Consider the following 16,640-nt stretch of genomic DNA (forward strand, 5'->3'; position numbering starts at 1 on the left):
TCAGAGGACACCACCACTTTGTAACAGACAGCAATTCCAGACAGATGGTGCCCCATTCTGAGAATAAACAGCAACAAACAAAATAACCTGGGTCCTTCGTGTGGCATGGACACAGGCTGAGTAGATAATATGAAGGCGCAGCTGAAAAAAATCAAAGAAACACCATACTCCTGGATGGGACACTTCCACAGAATCATTTGGAATCTCCAGAACCCTATAAAAAGTTATTGTTTTTGGAGCATGAATATAATGCCTAAGGAAGGCAGGAAATTTAAATACAAAAATATGCATGAATCAACGATATTGATGAGTTGAAGAAGTTGAAAGTGAAAGATAAAAGTAAAATGACTTGTTTAAAACCCACATTATAAGCAATCTAGTACATTTTGTAAATAGGCAAACTCTGTTTAGGATAAAAGTGATGAAAACAAAAACAAATACTGCCAAAATGTAGAAGAGAAAGATGAAATCTTAAAGACAATTGTCTAAAGAATAAAATAACAGTGAACAGAAAATCAATATGCAGTATGGTTGGCATGGTAAAAAACATATAATGGAAATAAAAGTAGAAATTAAAATGGAGAGAAATATATATGCTTTGGACAAACTAAAAGAAATTAAAACGGATCAGTCACACTCTCCTGGAAAAATCAAAAGATTAGCTTATTGCTTAACAGGTACAAAATTTCTTTCTGAAGTAATGAAAACTTTGGGGGAATGGATGTTGATGTTAGCACAATATTGGAAATATAATTAACAACCCCGAATTGTACACTTTCAATTTTTTTGTGCTTTTTGAAAGTGCAACCACTTTCAAAGTGGTTAAAATGGGAAATTTAGGGTTTGTATATGTTAGTATAATAAAAAGTTTTTTTGAAAGTTCGGGAGGGCACAACTAAATACATTCTGACTTTCAAAGTCTCCATACACAGTTTTTTTTTTTTTTTAACCAGAAGCAGAAAATAAAATACATTTCAGGAGCTAGTCTTCCAACCAAGGGACACAAATTGTGCTAATTTCAGACAGCGAGACTGTGGTGGTTAAGAATGAAATATGCCATAGGAAAAATCATGTTCTTAAAAGTAATCCATTTCTGTGGGGGTAAACCTATTATAAGTAGGACATTTTGATTTGGTTGCTTCAGTAAAGGCTTGTCCCAGGGTGGGTCTTAATTATTTTATTGGAGTGTTCTGTAAATGGGATGGAGGGAGAGAGAGAGAGAGAGCAGCTGAAAACATCAAAACCAGAAGAGGGAGGAGAGATCCATCTAGGAACCAATGCAATGAATCTTTTTTTAAAATGTTGTGCTCCTTAATCATTGATGCCCATTCTTTGCCTACTTTCTATCCTCTGATAACCAATGATCTCAAATTCAATTATCAGTTTGCTCATTATAGTTAATTTATATTAGTGAGACCATACATTATTTGTCCTTTTGTTTCTGGCTTATTTCACTCAAAGTAATATCCTCAAGATTCATTCACCTTTGCATGCCACATGACTTCATACCTTCAATATGAAGGTATACCTGCAATATTCAATTGCATATATACACGTTTTGCCCTTCTGTTCATCAGTTGATGTGTCTTTAAGCCACCTCCATCCATTGCAAATTGTGGATAATGTCACCATAAAAAACAGTGTGCAAATGCCTATTTATGTCCCGGCTTTCTGTTATTCCAAGTCTGTGTCTAGTAACGGGGTTGCAGGATCATGCGACAGCCATACACCTAGCCTCCTGTGGAACCACCATACTGTCTTCCAGAGCAGCTGCTCCCTTCTACTTCCCTACCAACAATGAATAGGTATCTCTCTCTCTTCATATCTTCTCCATCACTTGTTTTCTTCTGTTTATTTTTTAAACACTTTTACTCACATACCATGCAATCCATCCTAAGTGTACAATAAATGGTTCCTGATATAGTCACCTGTTTATGCATTCCCACCACAATCTATATGATTACATTTCCATTTCTTCTGCAAAGAAAAAGAGGAGTAGAGAAAAAAAGAAAAAGTAAAAGAGAAGCAATGACAGCAATCCCATACCCCTAATTTATATCTCCCTGTTATTGACATTTAGCTTTGTTATATTGCATTTGTTACAATTTATGAAAGAACACAGCAATGTTCCTGTTAACCACAGACCCTAGTTTCTATTAATTCTGTTTTCCATAAATCATCCCATTCTTAATACCTGCAATGTGTTAGGTTATTAACACATTGAATATGGAAGTTTAAATACTTTCTTACATTTGTATATCATTGTCCACTCTAGATTTTGCTGTGTTTTACAGTCCCGGTTTTTATTCTTTATCTTTCCTTCTGGTTCCTACATGCCCCTAGCTTTCTTCTTTTAACTGTATGTACACTTAGCTTTGTTCATATAATATTGAGCAACTATGACATGATATTATGCTGTATATTTCTGTATCTTTACAATCAACCTGGCTGTACATTTTGTGCTCCTTGAGCATCAAATGCCAAATGTCTACCTCTTTTTATCTCCCAATAACCTGCATCCTCAGCTTTAACACTCAGAATTTGCTAATTAGAGTTAATTCATATTAACAATGAGTTATTTGTCCATACCTTATTTGCCCTTTTCTTTCTGGTCAGTGTCACTCAACATAATGTCCTCAAGACTCATTTTCTATGTTCCATGCTTCATGACTTTATATTGTATTACAGCTGCATAATATTTCATCAAATGTATATGCCACAGTTTGTTTATCCACATGTTGATGGACATTTGGGCTGTTTCCATTTCTTGGCAGTCACGAATAATACTAATGTAAACATCAGAAAACAAATGTCCATTCATGTCACTGCTTTCATTTCCTTTGGATGTATACCTAGTAATGGGATTGCTGCATCACACGGCAATTCTGTCCTTAGCTTGAAGAATCACTAAACTCCTTTCCATAGTCTTTGAGCCATTCCTGCATTCCCAGCAATAGTGAATGAGTGTAACTGTTTCTCCACATCCTCTTCAATAGCTGTGGTTCTGTGTTTTGTTTTTTGTTTTTGTTTTTTTTTTTCAGCAATGGCCTCTCTTACAAGTTTGAATGATATCTCATCACGATTTTGATTTACATTTCCCTAATCGCTAGTAATTTTTATATGTTTTTGAGCCATTTGTGTTTCCTCTTTGGAAAAGTGTCTATCCATGTCTTTTGTCCATTTTTACATTAGGTTCTTTGACTTTTTATTGTTGGGTTGTGGGATCTTTCTGTGTATTATAGATATTGAACCCTTTTCTGATAAGTGGTTTCTAAATAAAGTCTCTCCTTGCATAGGCTGCCTTTTTCCTTTCCTGACACAGTCCTTTGATGCTGAAAAGTATTCAATTTTGAAATGATCCCTTATATCTGTTTCTTCTTTCATTGCTTGGACATTGGGTAAAAGGTCTAGGAAACCTCCCCCTATCACAAGATCCTTAAGCTATTTCTCTATCATTTCTTCTAAATGTTTTATGGTCTTTGCTGTAATGGTTAGGTCTTTGATTCATTTTGAGTTAATTTTTGTATGAGGTATGAGATCTAGATAACTTTTGTTATCTATGAGATAACTTTTGCATGAAATAGACGAGAAGGTCCACCTCTGAATGTTCAATTCAATTCCATTGGTCTGTACATCTTTATACCAGCAACGTGCAGTTTTGACCACTGAAGATTTGTAATATACTTTAAAGCCAGGTAGTGTGAGACCTCTCATTTCATTTCTTTTTCATGAGGGGCTATTTAAGGCACAATGCTCTTGCAGATAAATTTTATTATGGGTTTTTCTATTTCTGTAAAATAAGTTGTTGGGATTTTAACTAATATTGCACTGAATCTATAAAAATCATTTTTGGTAAATTGACATCTTAATGATATTTTGTTCTTCCAATCCATGAAAATGATATGTCCTTCAATTTCTTAGGTCTTCTTCTATTTCTTTTAGCAATGTGTTCTAGTTTGCTAGCTGCTGGAATGCAATATACCAGAAATGGAATGGCTTTTAAGAAGGGGAATTTAATGAGTTGCCAGTTTACAGTTCTAAGGCCGAGAAAATGTCCCAATTAAAACAAGTCTATAGAAATGTCCAAAGGCATCCAGGGAAAGATACCTTGGTTCAAGAAGGCTGATGAAGTTCAGGGTTTCTCTCTCAGCTGGAAGGGCACATGGTGAACACAGCATCATCTGCTAGCTTTCTCTCCTGGCTTCCTGTTTCATGAAGCTCCCCGGGAGGTGTCTTCCTTCTTTATCTCCAAAGGTCGCTGGCTGGTGGACTCGCTGCTTTGTAGTGTTGCTCTCTCTGAATCTCTCATTCTCCAAAATATTTCCTCTTTTATAGGACTCCAATAAACCAATCAAGACCCACCCAAATGGGTGGAGACATGTCATCCCCTAATCCAGTTAAACAACCATTCTTAACTAAATCACATCAACCAGGGAGATGATCTCATTACAGTTTCAAATATACAGTATTGAATAGGGATTATTCTACCTTTAAGAAATGGGATTTATAGTAAAACATGGCTTTTCTTAGGGGGCATGCTTCCTTTCAAACCAGAACACAATGTTCTGTTGTTTTATGCATAAAGGGTTTTTATTTATTCCTAAATATTTGATTCTCTTGGTCACTATTGTAAATTGATTTTTTTTCTTGATCTCTCCCTCAGATTGCTCATTGCTGGGGCATAGAAACACTACTGATTTTTGTATGCTTATCTTCTATCCTGCCTCCTTGCTGTATTCACTTGTTGACTCTAGTAGCATTACTGTAGATTTTTCAGTATTTTCTACATAAAGCATGATGTCATCTGCAAACAATAGATGTTTTATATCTTCCTTTACAATTTAGATGCATTCTGTTTCTTTTTTTTTCCCTAATTGCTCCAGCTATAATATCCAGCACAATGTTGAATAGCAGTTGTGACAGTGGACATCTTTGTCTTGTTCTTGATCTTAGAGGTAAAGCTTTCAATTTGTCCCCATTGAGTATGATGTTAACTGTGTGCTTTGCTTATATTCCCTTTGTCATATCGAGAAAGTTTCCTTCTATTCTTTCCCTTTGAAGTGTTTTCATCAAGGAAGGATGATAAATTTTGCCTTGTCAAATGCCTTTTCTGCATCCATTCTATTGGTCATGGATTTTCCCCTTTAATTTATTGATGTGTCTTACATTAATTGATCTTGTGTTGAACAACCTCTGAAAACTTGGAATAAAACCTGCTTGGTCATGGTTTATAAATATTTTAATAAGTGGCTGGATTCAATTTACAAATAATTTGTTGAGGATTTTTCATATGTACTCATTAAAGAGATTTGTGTTTAATTCTCTTTTCTTCTATTATCTTTGCATTGCTTGAGTATTATTAGGGTGGCATTGTCTTCATACCATGAGGTAGGTTGCTTTTCCTCCCCTTCAAAAATTTTTGAAGAGCTTGAGCAGGGTTGTTGCTAATTCCTCCTTAAATGTTTAGTGAAAGTCACACATGAAGCCATCTGGCCCTGGACATATTTGGGGGGAGTTTGTTATTGTTCACTCTCTTTACTGTGATGGAATTATTGAGATCTTCTATTTCTTCTTGAATCAGTGTTCACTGTTCATGCTTTTTAGGATGTAGTCCATTTTGCCTAAGTTGCCTCAAGATATGTATGATTTTTCTTGTAAATTCTTCCTCAATCCTCTGGTTTTAAAAGGGTATCATTTAGCCTCCATATGTTTGTGAATATTCCAGCCTTCAATCAGCTATTGACTTCCAACTTCATTCCATTATGATCTGAATAAGTGTTCTGTGTAATTTCAATCTTTTAAAATGTATTGAGACCTGCTTTTGATCTAACGTGGTTTTTCCTGGAGAATGATCCATGAAATATATATATCCTGCTGGTTTAAGGAGCAGTGTTCTGCAAATGTCTGTTAAGTTCAATCATTTCTTGCACTATTCAAAATCTGTTTCCTTATAGATCCTTTATTTACATGGCCAATCCATTGATAATAGTGGTGTATTGAAGTCTCCAAGTATACTAGCAGTGTCTACTTCTCCCTTCAGTTTTGTCAGTTATTTTCTCATGAAATTTGGGGCACTGTGACTCAGTGCATAAATATTTATGATTCTTATGTCTTCTTGATGGATTGTCTCTTTTATTAATGCATACTGTCCTTCTTTGTCTCTTTTAATTGTTTTATATTTGAAGTCTAATTTGTCTGATATTAGTAGAGCAACCCCTGATCCTTTCTGATTGTGGTTTGCAAGGAATATTTTTTTCCAACTTTTCCCTTTCAACCTGCTCTTGTCCTTGGGTCCTAAATGAGTCCCTTGTAGACAGCATATAGATGGATCCTGTTGTTTAATTCATTCTGACAGTGTCTTTTGATTGTGGAGTTTAATCCATTAACATTTAATGTTATATTGTTAGGACAGTACTTTCTTCAATCATTGTTTTTCTTTTGGATTTGTCTGAAATCTCTGTCTAATAATTAATAATATTCATTCAGTTGCCTCAAGATATTTATGATTTCTTTTGTAAATTCTTCTTCAATCCTCTGGTTTTAAAAGGGTATCATTTAGCCTCTAATAATAAAAAAAATTATTTCTCTGTCACATCTTATTTTTTTCTATCTCTTTATCCTGCTATCTTTTGGATTTTATCTGTCACATCTTATTTTTTTCTCTCTATCTCTTTATCCTATTAGTTACTCTTACTGCTAATTTGATTTCCACTGTTCTCCAAACCTCTCTCTCCTATCTTTTCCTATCTGCTTGCAGTGCTGCATTTAGTATTTCCTGTAGAGGAGCTCTCTTCTTCATATACTCTCTTAGTATCTATTATCTGTAAATATTTTAAAGTCTTCCTTATGTCTGAAGACTTTTTTCCAGATATAGAATTCTTTGTTGGTAGTTTATTTTATTTAGTATCTTAAATGTATCATGCAATGGCCTTCTTGCCTTCATGGTTTCTCCCGAGAGATCTGCACTTAGTCTTATTGAGCTTCCCTTCTTTGTGATGGATCAATTTTTACTTGCTGCCTTCAGAATTCCCTGTGTGTGACACTTGACAGTCTGATTATTAAGTGTCTTGGTGTGGGATCAATTCTGTTTGGGGTATGTTGCATTCTTGGACCTGTAATTTTGTTTTTCATAAGAGTTGTGATGTTTTCAGTTATTATTTCCTTCATTATTCTTTCTGCCTGTTTTTTCCCTTCTCTTCTATTTCTGGAATACTCATAACACATGTATTTGTGCAATTCATATTGTCATTTGATTCCCTGTGACCCAGATCATATTTTTCCATTCTTTTCTCTTTCAAAACTTTTTTTTATATAGGATTTCAGACATTCTGTCTTCTAGTTCACCAATCCTTTCTTTTGCCTGTTCAAATCTGTTGTTGTATACCTGCATTCTGTTTTTTCATCTTTTCTTTTGTTCCTTTCATTCACATAAGTTTTGCCATTTTTGAGGGGGTGAGGTGCATGGTCTGGGAATCAAACCTGGGTCTCCCACATGGAAGGTGGGCATTCTAACCACTGAACTACCTGTGCCATTTGTTTTTTTAAAGCTTCCAAGTTCTTCTGTATGGCCACCCTCTTTGTTCTTTAAATTGTTCATCCCTTTGTTGTGTTTTCCTTCAACTTATTAATTTGATGTAGAAGATTTTTAATTAGTTGTTTCTACTCCTGTGTCTGAATTGTGGTGTTCATTTATCCCTTAGACTGTTCTATATCTTCATGCTTCTTGATATGAGTTGTGATTTTTTGCTGGTGTCTAGGCACTTGATTTTCTTGATTAGTTTATTCTAGAGGTCATTTTTCTCTGTTCTGCCAAAGGTTTTATATGGCATGAATTTGTTCTCTATCTGTTCATCTCTCTCTTGCAGCCAGTTGTCAGATTTGTTCTGAATCCCAATTTCCCACAAAAACAGGTACCCACAGCAGCCTGCTTCAGGGATGGGCTTAGGTTTGTGGCCCAACAGCAAAGTCTCTATAGGTTAAACAATTCTAATGCCTCCCAGTGGTGCTCTGTGTTTCATAGCTTGCAAACCCTGGGTTTGTTTTAGGGCACAAGTTTCACAGTTGAATTGTCCATATTTCTCAGTCAGAACAATGGTGGGTTCCTGTGCAGGAGGCCCAGACCAGCTCAGTGGCCTCAGATAGCATCTGGAAACTCTCTGAAAAACTCTTCAATTCTCTTACACTTTCTGGTCTACCAAGAAGATAGTAATGTTTGGTAATTTAATCATCCTCAGAAGCTGTTTGTCACAGGAGCCCAGCTACATCTAACTGGGTGCAGCTAAAACTTGCAGGATTCCTGTTACCTCACTTTGCTGGGCAAAATATTGCTTCATGTGGGGCTATGTCTGCTTCATTTGTGCAGAAGATTCCCCCAGCTGTTCCAGTAGTCAACCTTCATCAGGCAAGGATCTGGTCTGGCACTGCTGTATCCCTCAGGGTGAAGAAAGTGCTCTAGGACTGAGGGTTTGAAACTCAGTCTCTGTCCGTGTTTTCTCTGACTCTTTGTCCCTAACTATCCTGAGTCTTGAAATGTTCTCCACTGTGCACAGAGTGTCCAATTGCAGCATGTCTGTCTCACTGCTCTAAGAAGAGTGTACATTCTCTGTCCTGATGAGTGGGTTCCTGGGTGGCATTTCTGTGCCCTTGCCACAGTGGGTAAGACCAGGTGGAGGGGAGGGGAGAGGGTCAGGTCAGCTGGTCTGAGATGGAAGTTTCTTGCCTGAAAATTTTCTCATTCTTCAATTTAGTATTGTAGGGTCCTTCTCCAGTCTGTCTGCCTCCAGGGTTCTGAACAATTCAGAATTGTCCGTGTTTAATTTTGATACTCTAGGGAGAGATTCGCAGTAGCTCTGTATTTTGCCATGTTGATAATGTCACTGCTTTATATAAATTTGATGATTGTTTTTTCCATTTCTTCAAAGAATGTTATTGCAATTTTGATTGGTATTACACTGAATTTAAACTGCTTTTCCAACCCAATGTTTTATAACTAATTGGTTCCTTTTGTTTAGGTTGTCAAATATATTCATATTAAAATGGCATGAAGTTGTGATCCTTTTTCTATTTCCTGAGCATTTTTAATTGGATTTTTTCTTGAATGTTTTATGTTTAACAGTGCAACTTTCTGGTCATTTAGTTTTTTTTGTGGGAAGATTTTTGAAGCTGAAAATAATTTCACACGCCCAGCTATACATGCTGATATTCTCTTTTGTCTTAATTGCAATCCATTGTTTTATAACTAATTGGTTCCTTTTGTTTATGTTGTCAAATATATTCATATGAAACTGGCATGAAGTTATTCACAATATATATGCTTGCTTTTTGAATATCTGTTTCAATACCTTCTGGTTCATTACTGTCATTACTAATTTTTATATTTTCTCTTATCTTCATTAGTCTTGGTGGGGTCTTATCCAGGTCAGTAAAATTTTCAAAACTTATTTTCTTATACATTGTCTTTCCTCTTTCTACTTACTTCACATAATTTGTTCATTTTATTCTAGATTCTTAAAGTACAACATAAATCATTGTTATAAAAACTATGTCTTTTGAAATATAGTCTAAATAACTAGCATTTTCCCACCAAGTGCTGCAATAACTATATCCTGCTAACTTTCAAAAAGGGATTTTTCATTATAATGTAGTTCAAGGTATTTTCCAATTTCTCTTTTCATTTCTTCCCTGTCATTTGTGTATGTGTGTATGAGTGTGTTGCATGTGTTCAATTTCTAAATGTAGGGGAATTTTTAGATATCTTAATATTATTGACATCTAAGTTAAACCCCTTTCAATCAGAGATTATGCAGTGCATGAGTTCAAATCTTTTAAATAAAGGGCTACTTGCTCTATAATTCAGCATATGGCTAATTTTGCTGAATGTGGCTTGGCACATGAAAAGAATCTGTATTCTGACTTTGTTAGTATTTGTACCCTGTAAATATCATTCCCGGTGAAGTTGTTTGGTGGCTATGTCAATATCTTCTGTATCATGGTTGATTTCTGTTTAAATTTGTATGGAATCCTGGGTAGTAGTGTTAAAATATTTCAGCATGACTCTTGATTTGTCTACTTGTTCCATTAGATTGCTCTATTTTAACTTAATGCATCTGATGTCCTGTGATTGAGTACATACAATTTTTTATGTCAGTGTTCCTTGAAGAATTTGACTTTCATTGTGATGAGCTTCACCTCTTTATATGTGGTTAAACATTTTCTTTCCTTAACATTTATTTTATCTATTTCATACTTCCATTCCAACTGTCTAATGCTTATGGTTTGCATGAAACCATTTTTACTGCTTTACTTTCGTATCATGTACATCTTTATGAATTGTATCTTGTTGTATCCTAAGACTGTCCTGCATTTATATCATAAGAGCACCTATACATTTTGATAGAAGTGGTTTAGTGCTTTCTTTTTTTTTTTTTTTTGGCATGGGCAGACTCTGTGTATTGAACGCATGTCTTTGGCATTGCAGGTGAGACCTCTGCCTCTGAGCTACTTTTGCACCCCCCCTAGTGCATTTTTATTTAATGAATTTATACATTTATTATATAATATTGCTATATTATTTTATTATTTATATAGTTATGGTTAAATCTATGTTTAGCTTTAGCTTTTACAATTTTCCTTCTGTTCATTCCTTTGTTACTATTTTCTTGCCTGTGGTTGTTATATGTAGAATAGCTTTTACTTATTTCTTTTTGTCTTAGGTCCTCTATTGATTTTATAGATCTACATTTTATTATCATTATTTGATAGTGCTTGCGCTTTCATTACCGAAATGCATCTTTAACATCAAATTCTATGTTAGAATTTGTATAGAAATTCATTTTATATTTTTTCTCACTTCTTGAATGTAAAATACTTTCAACAATATAGAATACTTCTATGTATCCCCATTATTACCACACTTTTTATTGAACTTTAACTTTTTTCTATGATGTAAGCCCATTTTGCAAATTTCTTATATTTACATGGTATTTAAAGCAATCAGGTGTCCATTAAATGGATAAGAGAAAAAATTGAAAACAGCATTTGCTCTCTCCCACATATCTGCTGTTATTGTATATTTGTGAAGAACCAAGAGTCTGTTGTCATTTCCTTCCTTGAAGAACATCTTTACCATTATTGTAAATACAAGCTGGCTGCTTATGATTAGTCTCCACACCTGCCTATCTGAAAATGTATTTATTTCATCTTTATTTTATAGGATTATTTTGCATAGCAAATAATTTTTATAAGAGTTCTGCTTAAATCATCTTTTCTTTGTAAAAAAAAATTCAGCCTTTTAAAGGCTCTTTCTCCTTTTCTTTCTTCCACTTAGTGTTCACTAAACCTTGCTTTCATTTTCTGCTTCATTTTTCTCAAGGTGTTGTTTCTGGTCCCACAGGAAGTGTCCTCCCCAGCGACGGCTGTCTGAACTTTCTGGCCAGCAGTAAGACCAACCCCCCAGCCACTCTGAGAACCCCAGATGGAGAGGTGACTTTCTTCCTCAGGTACCACTCAGTGGGGAGCCCTCATTGATGGTCTAGAATTAAACTACAGACATTGTAGACACATATGTACACCTGTCATACTTCCACACCCAAATCACCCAACCTGGAGTCCAGTAAGGCAAAGCCTCTGAGGACACACTTGTGCAGTATTTACCAGGCACTGTTTTCTTAGGGTGCGGGAAACTTGTTTCTCTTCCTGAACTCACCTGAATGGGGGCAGGCAGGAAGATGTGGCCCCACCCAGACATTCCAAGTTTGGAAGTAAGTTTCTGGTGTAGATCCGGAAAGTAGCCCTAATTCTTGTGGCTAGGTCAAGATATACCATATTTGAAGCAAAAATATGTATGCCTTCCCTTTGCATTTAGCTAATAACTTTTTCCTGCTGTTCCTACTCCTTGGGCTTTTGTTAGGAAAAGCAAGAGGATTCAGGAATATTGCTTTGCTCAACACTCACCCACTCCATGCACATCTCAAGCACAGCCTTGTAAGAGTACAATAGCCAAATAACCAAGTTAACTATACCTAGTCCTATAGCTGTATCATTTGCACCAAGCTGTCTGGCCTCTTGGAGGACTGATGAGAGAGAGCAGATCAGGAACATAACACAGGTATTGAGTAAGAGTCAAATTTCTTTTGAGCCAGGAGGGAGAAGATGAAATTCCCTGCCTATTCTGTGCCTATACACAACACAGATGAAAGTCTTTTGTTTCCAGTGAGTCTCAAGTCCATGAGATGGGGGAAGGAGGCTGTTGAAGGGCTATAGAATTCCACTGAGGATGCACTCAGAGGTAGACAGCAGGACAGGTCTCCCTGCCTCCTGCAAGATGAGAAAGGGCTCTTGGGGCAGCTAGCAACTATTCATCCTTAATGGAATCAGTTTTGTCAATGACCTTGAATAAGTGCTTTTACACCCAAATTCCTCTTCAAATCTTTGTGAAATATGAAGTTACGTGAATCTTACACATTCTGGAATCTGTGTGTGGTGTTTTTCTTCAATAATTCCAATAACCCCCAAACCTGCTCATTCACCCTACACAGTCCTATCTAAAGTTAATGGATGAAATGGAGTGGATAATGTCTGTTTTACACTGACCCATTCTAACTGTGAGAAGCCTCTGAATGACTGAAGTTTTTCTGGTCATGTTTTCTTCAAATATAAGCTGTGGATAGAACTCCTTCACTAGATCTGATCATGTGTGATGCAGAAACCCAGAAATGGCAGGGCAGCCATGTCACCATCCCCTCCTTCTGTCTCCTTGTTACCTTGAGAAGCCAAAGCAGGAAGGGCTAAGGTCACCTCCTGCTATCCCCTATGCCCCCAGTCCTGTGAGATCCTGCACATACACCTCCAAACAGGGCACGGGCAGAAGACAGCATATGACTACATGAAGAAATAAATATATTAAGGAGTGGTAAAGATCTCTGCTCAGGATTAAAAGTGACCATCTTCAGAGAATTTCTAATATTAGCGCTATTAGATTACATCTAAGTTTATGGTGAGCATCTTGAGATTTTCAAGATTTTCCATCTGCCTCCAAGCTCGCTTATACTGCAGAATCCAGAGCTTGGCTCCACAGGTGGTCCCACCTCCTAGCTCTCAAAGCTGGTCTACATTCCTACCCACCCAGAGTCCTGAATCCTCACATCAGCAATAGCATGTGGAATCCTCACCCTTATAAAATGACCTGCTCGTTTGCCACCAGTTGGAGTTGGTTCTCCAGGAATCAGCTCTTTTACGGTTTCCTGATTAGATTTCCCCTGCCATAACCTCCCTTCTGAGTGGCACATGATCATTGGTTAATAACCTTAATTACACCTACAAAATTTCCTTTTTAAACTTAACATTGTAATAGTGCATGTGATATCTCAATATTCACAGTCCTGGGGGTGATGACAGTACATTTTTTCATTCTCCCTCCAACATTTCCACAGAGTGCCACATCCATTTGCTCTATTAATGTTTTCTACTTATCATTCAATGAAAGCAACAAATGCCATTGCTATAACAATAAAGCATTGGTTTCAGCTATAGTAAGCCAGAGAGTTAGGTAATGGTAAATGTACTGTGGATCTGTAAGGTGTGAAAGGGGTGTCAATGAATTTGATTTCCATAAATATATTTACAATTATAGACTACTTTATTTTTTCATTTACCAAGGACAAAATTCATTTTTAAAACCCAGGAGAGAGGGAGAGAAAGAAACATGGATATTTACCAAATCAAAGATCTGAATGGAGGGACATTTCTGAATTCATTACCATTGTGCCAAATAGCAGGAAAATTCAGGATATTTTGTGCATATTTATAGAGCATTTGCTAATCAGCTTAGCAAGTAGCTGTGGTGAGGATCATAAAATTGAAGGGTCTACCATGTTTAGACAGGAACTTAGAGACAGGTTTGTTTATTTTTAATGTTTGATTGATTTTTCCACTAATCTATGTTTGCTACAGTTAGGATAATATTGTTCTATGAAAGCCTTGTAATTTCGGAGTGGATAAAGAATGACTCTGTGGTAACAACCCAGGAAAAAATGTCCACTGGGTTTCACATTCTTAAACAAAGCAAACCAATGTCAGAACACTGGAAGAATCTACTTGAAAGCACAAAGGAACACAAAGACAAGGGCTTTATAGACAAGATTTAAAAATAATAGTAATCTGTCAAGATTTTGAGCAATTGCGGTAAAGTATGGAGCACATTGCACAGATTTCAGGGAATGCCTGAGGCTTGACTTGATGTCTCCCACAAAGTAACACTTAAGAATTATAAACTGGAGGTAATTCTTGGGGGACATTAAAAAATGTGAAGAATGAGTGTTGGCTTCTTGGTCTTTTTTGTTTTACTTTTTGGTGTTTAGTGTATTAGTTTGATAAATAACAAATTATCATAAAAGACAGTAGCTTCAGATAAAATATTTTATCTTATCCCATTAGGGAGCAAGAGCTTTCAATCCCTGGCAGCCCAGCAGCAGAGACTTCCTAAACAGAAACGTCTGCATGGCTCTGGTGAGGGTGTGCAACGCAGCTTATCTGGAGGTGCCGCTGGAGAATAATAGATGCTTTCCGTGTTTTGTGAGAATTGTACTCTTCTCCGCCTTCCTCTCACTGGCACCCTAAAGGCCAGGTCTCCACTGGGCCCACCCTCGTGTGCGGCACTGAGGTCTCATTGTGCTCTTGCACGGATGAGGGAGCCCAGGGCATGGGGGCTTTCCTTCTCATCCTGTGGGCACCTCCTAGGTGTTGGCCCCCCTTGAGATATTATGAGGGGGACTTCGCATCCCTTGATGGCACTGCTGTGCCCACAGGGGGTCCTCTTCAGAGCTGCCCCACTTAGTTCATTTCCTGGAGGGGGTGGAACAAAGGGTGTCAGGAAAATCTCTGGCCAGGGCAGAGGTCCTCTTCTCTAGCTCTGGAGAGTCCCTCAGCCCTTCTGTGGACACGCTCTACGGTGGAATTAGGGATGCCCTCCTCTTTCAGAAGTGTTTGCAGTGTGATCTTACTGTGGTGCTTCCTTACAAGGAGGAGCTTAGGGAGTTCCTGCATCCAGAGGTTGCTTCTTCTGGCCTCCCGAGGCTTCCACCTACTTAGCAACTGCCAGGTCCCCTCAGACCCCACCCTGTGGACATGGCAATGAGAGACCCCAGGAGCCACCTACCTGACTTGAGGCATGCTTTACCTGGGCAAGCCTGGAGTCTGGACTGTATGTCCTTGTGGACCCTCAGATGACCCATGGTCATGTTGGTCACTGCCAGCCTGGAGGGGCAGATGGCAGTTGCCCTCCTGGTGGGGTGGAGTGCTTGTGGCTGTGGCTGTGCAGGGGTGGCTGGAGGTAGAAAACACCAGGCCTGCACACCCCTGCTGTTATTGTCTTCATCCCTGCAGGGCAGGATGGTTTTGGCCTGGCCAATGGTGGGGTCAGGCCTTGAGGTGGTTTGGGGAAGGTCAGGCAGGGGGAGGGGTACTGGGACAGGAGGGAACTCTGTGGGAAGGGAGGAAAAGGCCAGGGGTTGGGGTGGAGAAATCCCTTTTGAATATTTTGAGGGAAGAGAAGTGGGCAGAGTGGAGGGTGAAGGTAGAGAAAGGGAGGGGCCAGGCAGGGACAGGGCCAAGAAATGCTCCCATGGCAGGGATAACTGGGATGACAGGGAAATGGGAAAAGAGGTGTGGGGGAAGGAGAAGCAAGGAGGCAGAGGTGAGGATGAGCCCAGGGTTTGTAGGGAAATTGGGGATGGGTATAGTGGGAGCCAATGTGAGGGGGGGGATCATGGAGGCAGGAATAAGATTGGGGTGAAGAAGAGAGGAGTGGTAGGGAGGGGCAAAGGGGTAAGGAGAGGAAGGGAGGGAATGTGGGAGGACAGGAGACCATCCAGGTGGTGTCGAGTAGGGGATGATGGACTTCCCCAGGCACCACCTGGAAACAGAACAACACATGCACCCATGTTCCAGGGGTCTCCCCCAGAGGGGCAGGTGGTTCAGCCCATGGAGGAGACAGGCAGTTGAGACCCAGATGGAGATTGCAGCTCTCGATGGTAACAGCTGCGGGTGTGGAGATGCCCTGGAGGCCAGAAACCAAACTGCCGAAGGAGTCACCGAGGAAATAGGGACCTCCACGAGGCACCCCTTCGGCAGGTGGGCATCCCGAGTTGATGGAAAGACCCAGGGATGACAGGTGACTCTGTGGTCTCTGGCCAGTCCAGGGTGCTTGCACAGGGGGCTGCGGAAGACAGAAAGTGGAAGCTTCAGAAGAGGAAGAAGGGGGACTGGACACCCAGGCAAACCTTGCCTGGGTCGGAGCTTCTGGCCCGACACAGCTCTTGCATCCCTGACTTTCTGGTAGACATTGAGCCTGCACCCAGGGCTTTCTCTGACATTGCTTCCCTGTACAAACCCCCTCTGCTCCACCCTAGACAGCTCTGGGACCCTTGGACAGCACAAGTTAGAAGGCTGAGTAGGAAATATGAAGAGAGAAATCACCTTTTCTGAGGAGGACTCCGGTCCCAGGTCCTCAGGGATCCTCCCTGGCAAGCTCTCCAAGCTGGGAAATCAGGAGGTTGGGTTACATGTGGTGAAGGAGGAGTCCAGACACTTCCCTGGAGCTGCATGTCACAGCCCTTCAGGGGAGACTTGGAGGAGAGATTGTA

General features: G+C 38.8%; 1 protein-coding gene across 9 annotated transcripts in view; it reads left to right on the forward strand.

The window, feature by feature from the left end:
* Positions 1 to 16,640, forward strand: part of LOC143684063 (uncharacterized) — a 178,899-nt gene that overhangs the window by 80,213 nt on the left and 82,046 nt on the right. For 8 of the 9 annotated variants that reach the window (XR_013175826.1, XR_013175829.1, XR_013175828.1 and 5 more), the window contains exons 3-4: positions 11,393 to 11,498; positions 14,434 to 16,128. The gene's annotated coding sequence lies outside the window, so the exon portion shown is untranslated. The remainder of the gene's footprint in view (positions 1 to 11,392; positions 11,499 to 14,433; positions 16,129 to 16,640) is intronic. The other variant, XR_013175831.1, reaches the window with a different exon arrangement.

This window comes from Tamandua tetradactyla, chromosome 5, assembly GCF_023851605.1.
Source record: "Tamandua tetradactyla isolate mTamTet1 chromosome 5, mTamTet1.pri, whole genome shotgun sequence".
Taxonomy (NCBI): domain Eukaryota; kingdom Metazoa; phylum Chordata; class Mammalia; order Pilosa; family Myrmecophagidae; genus Tamandua; species Tamandua tetradactyla.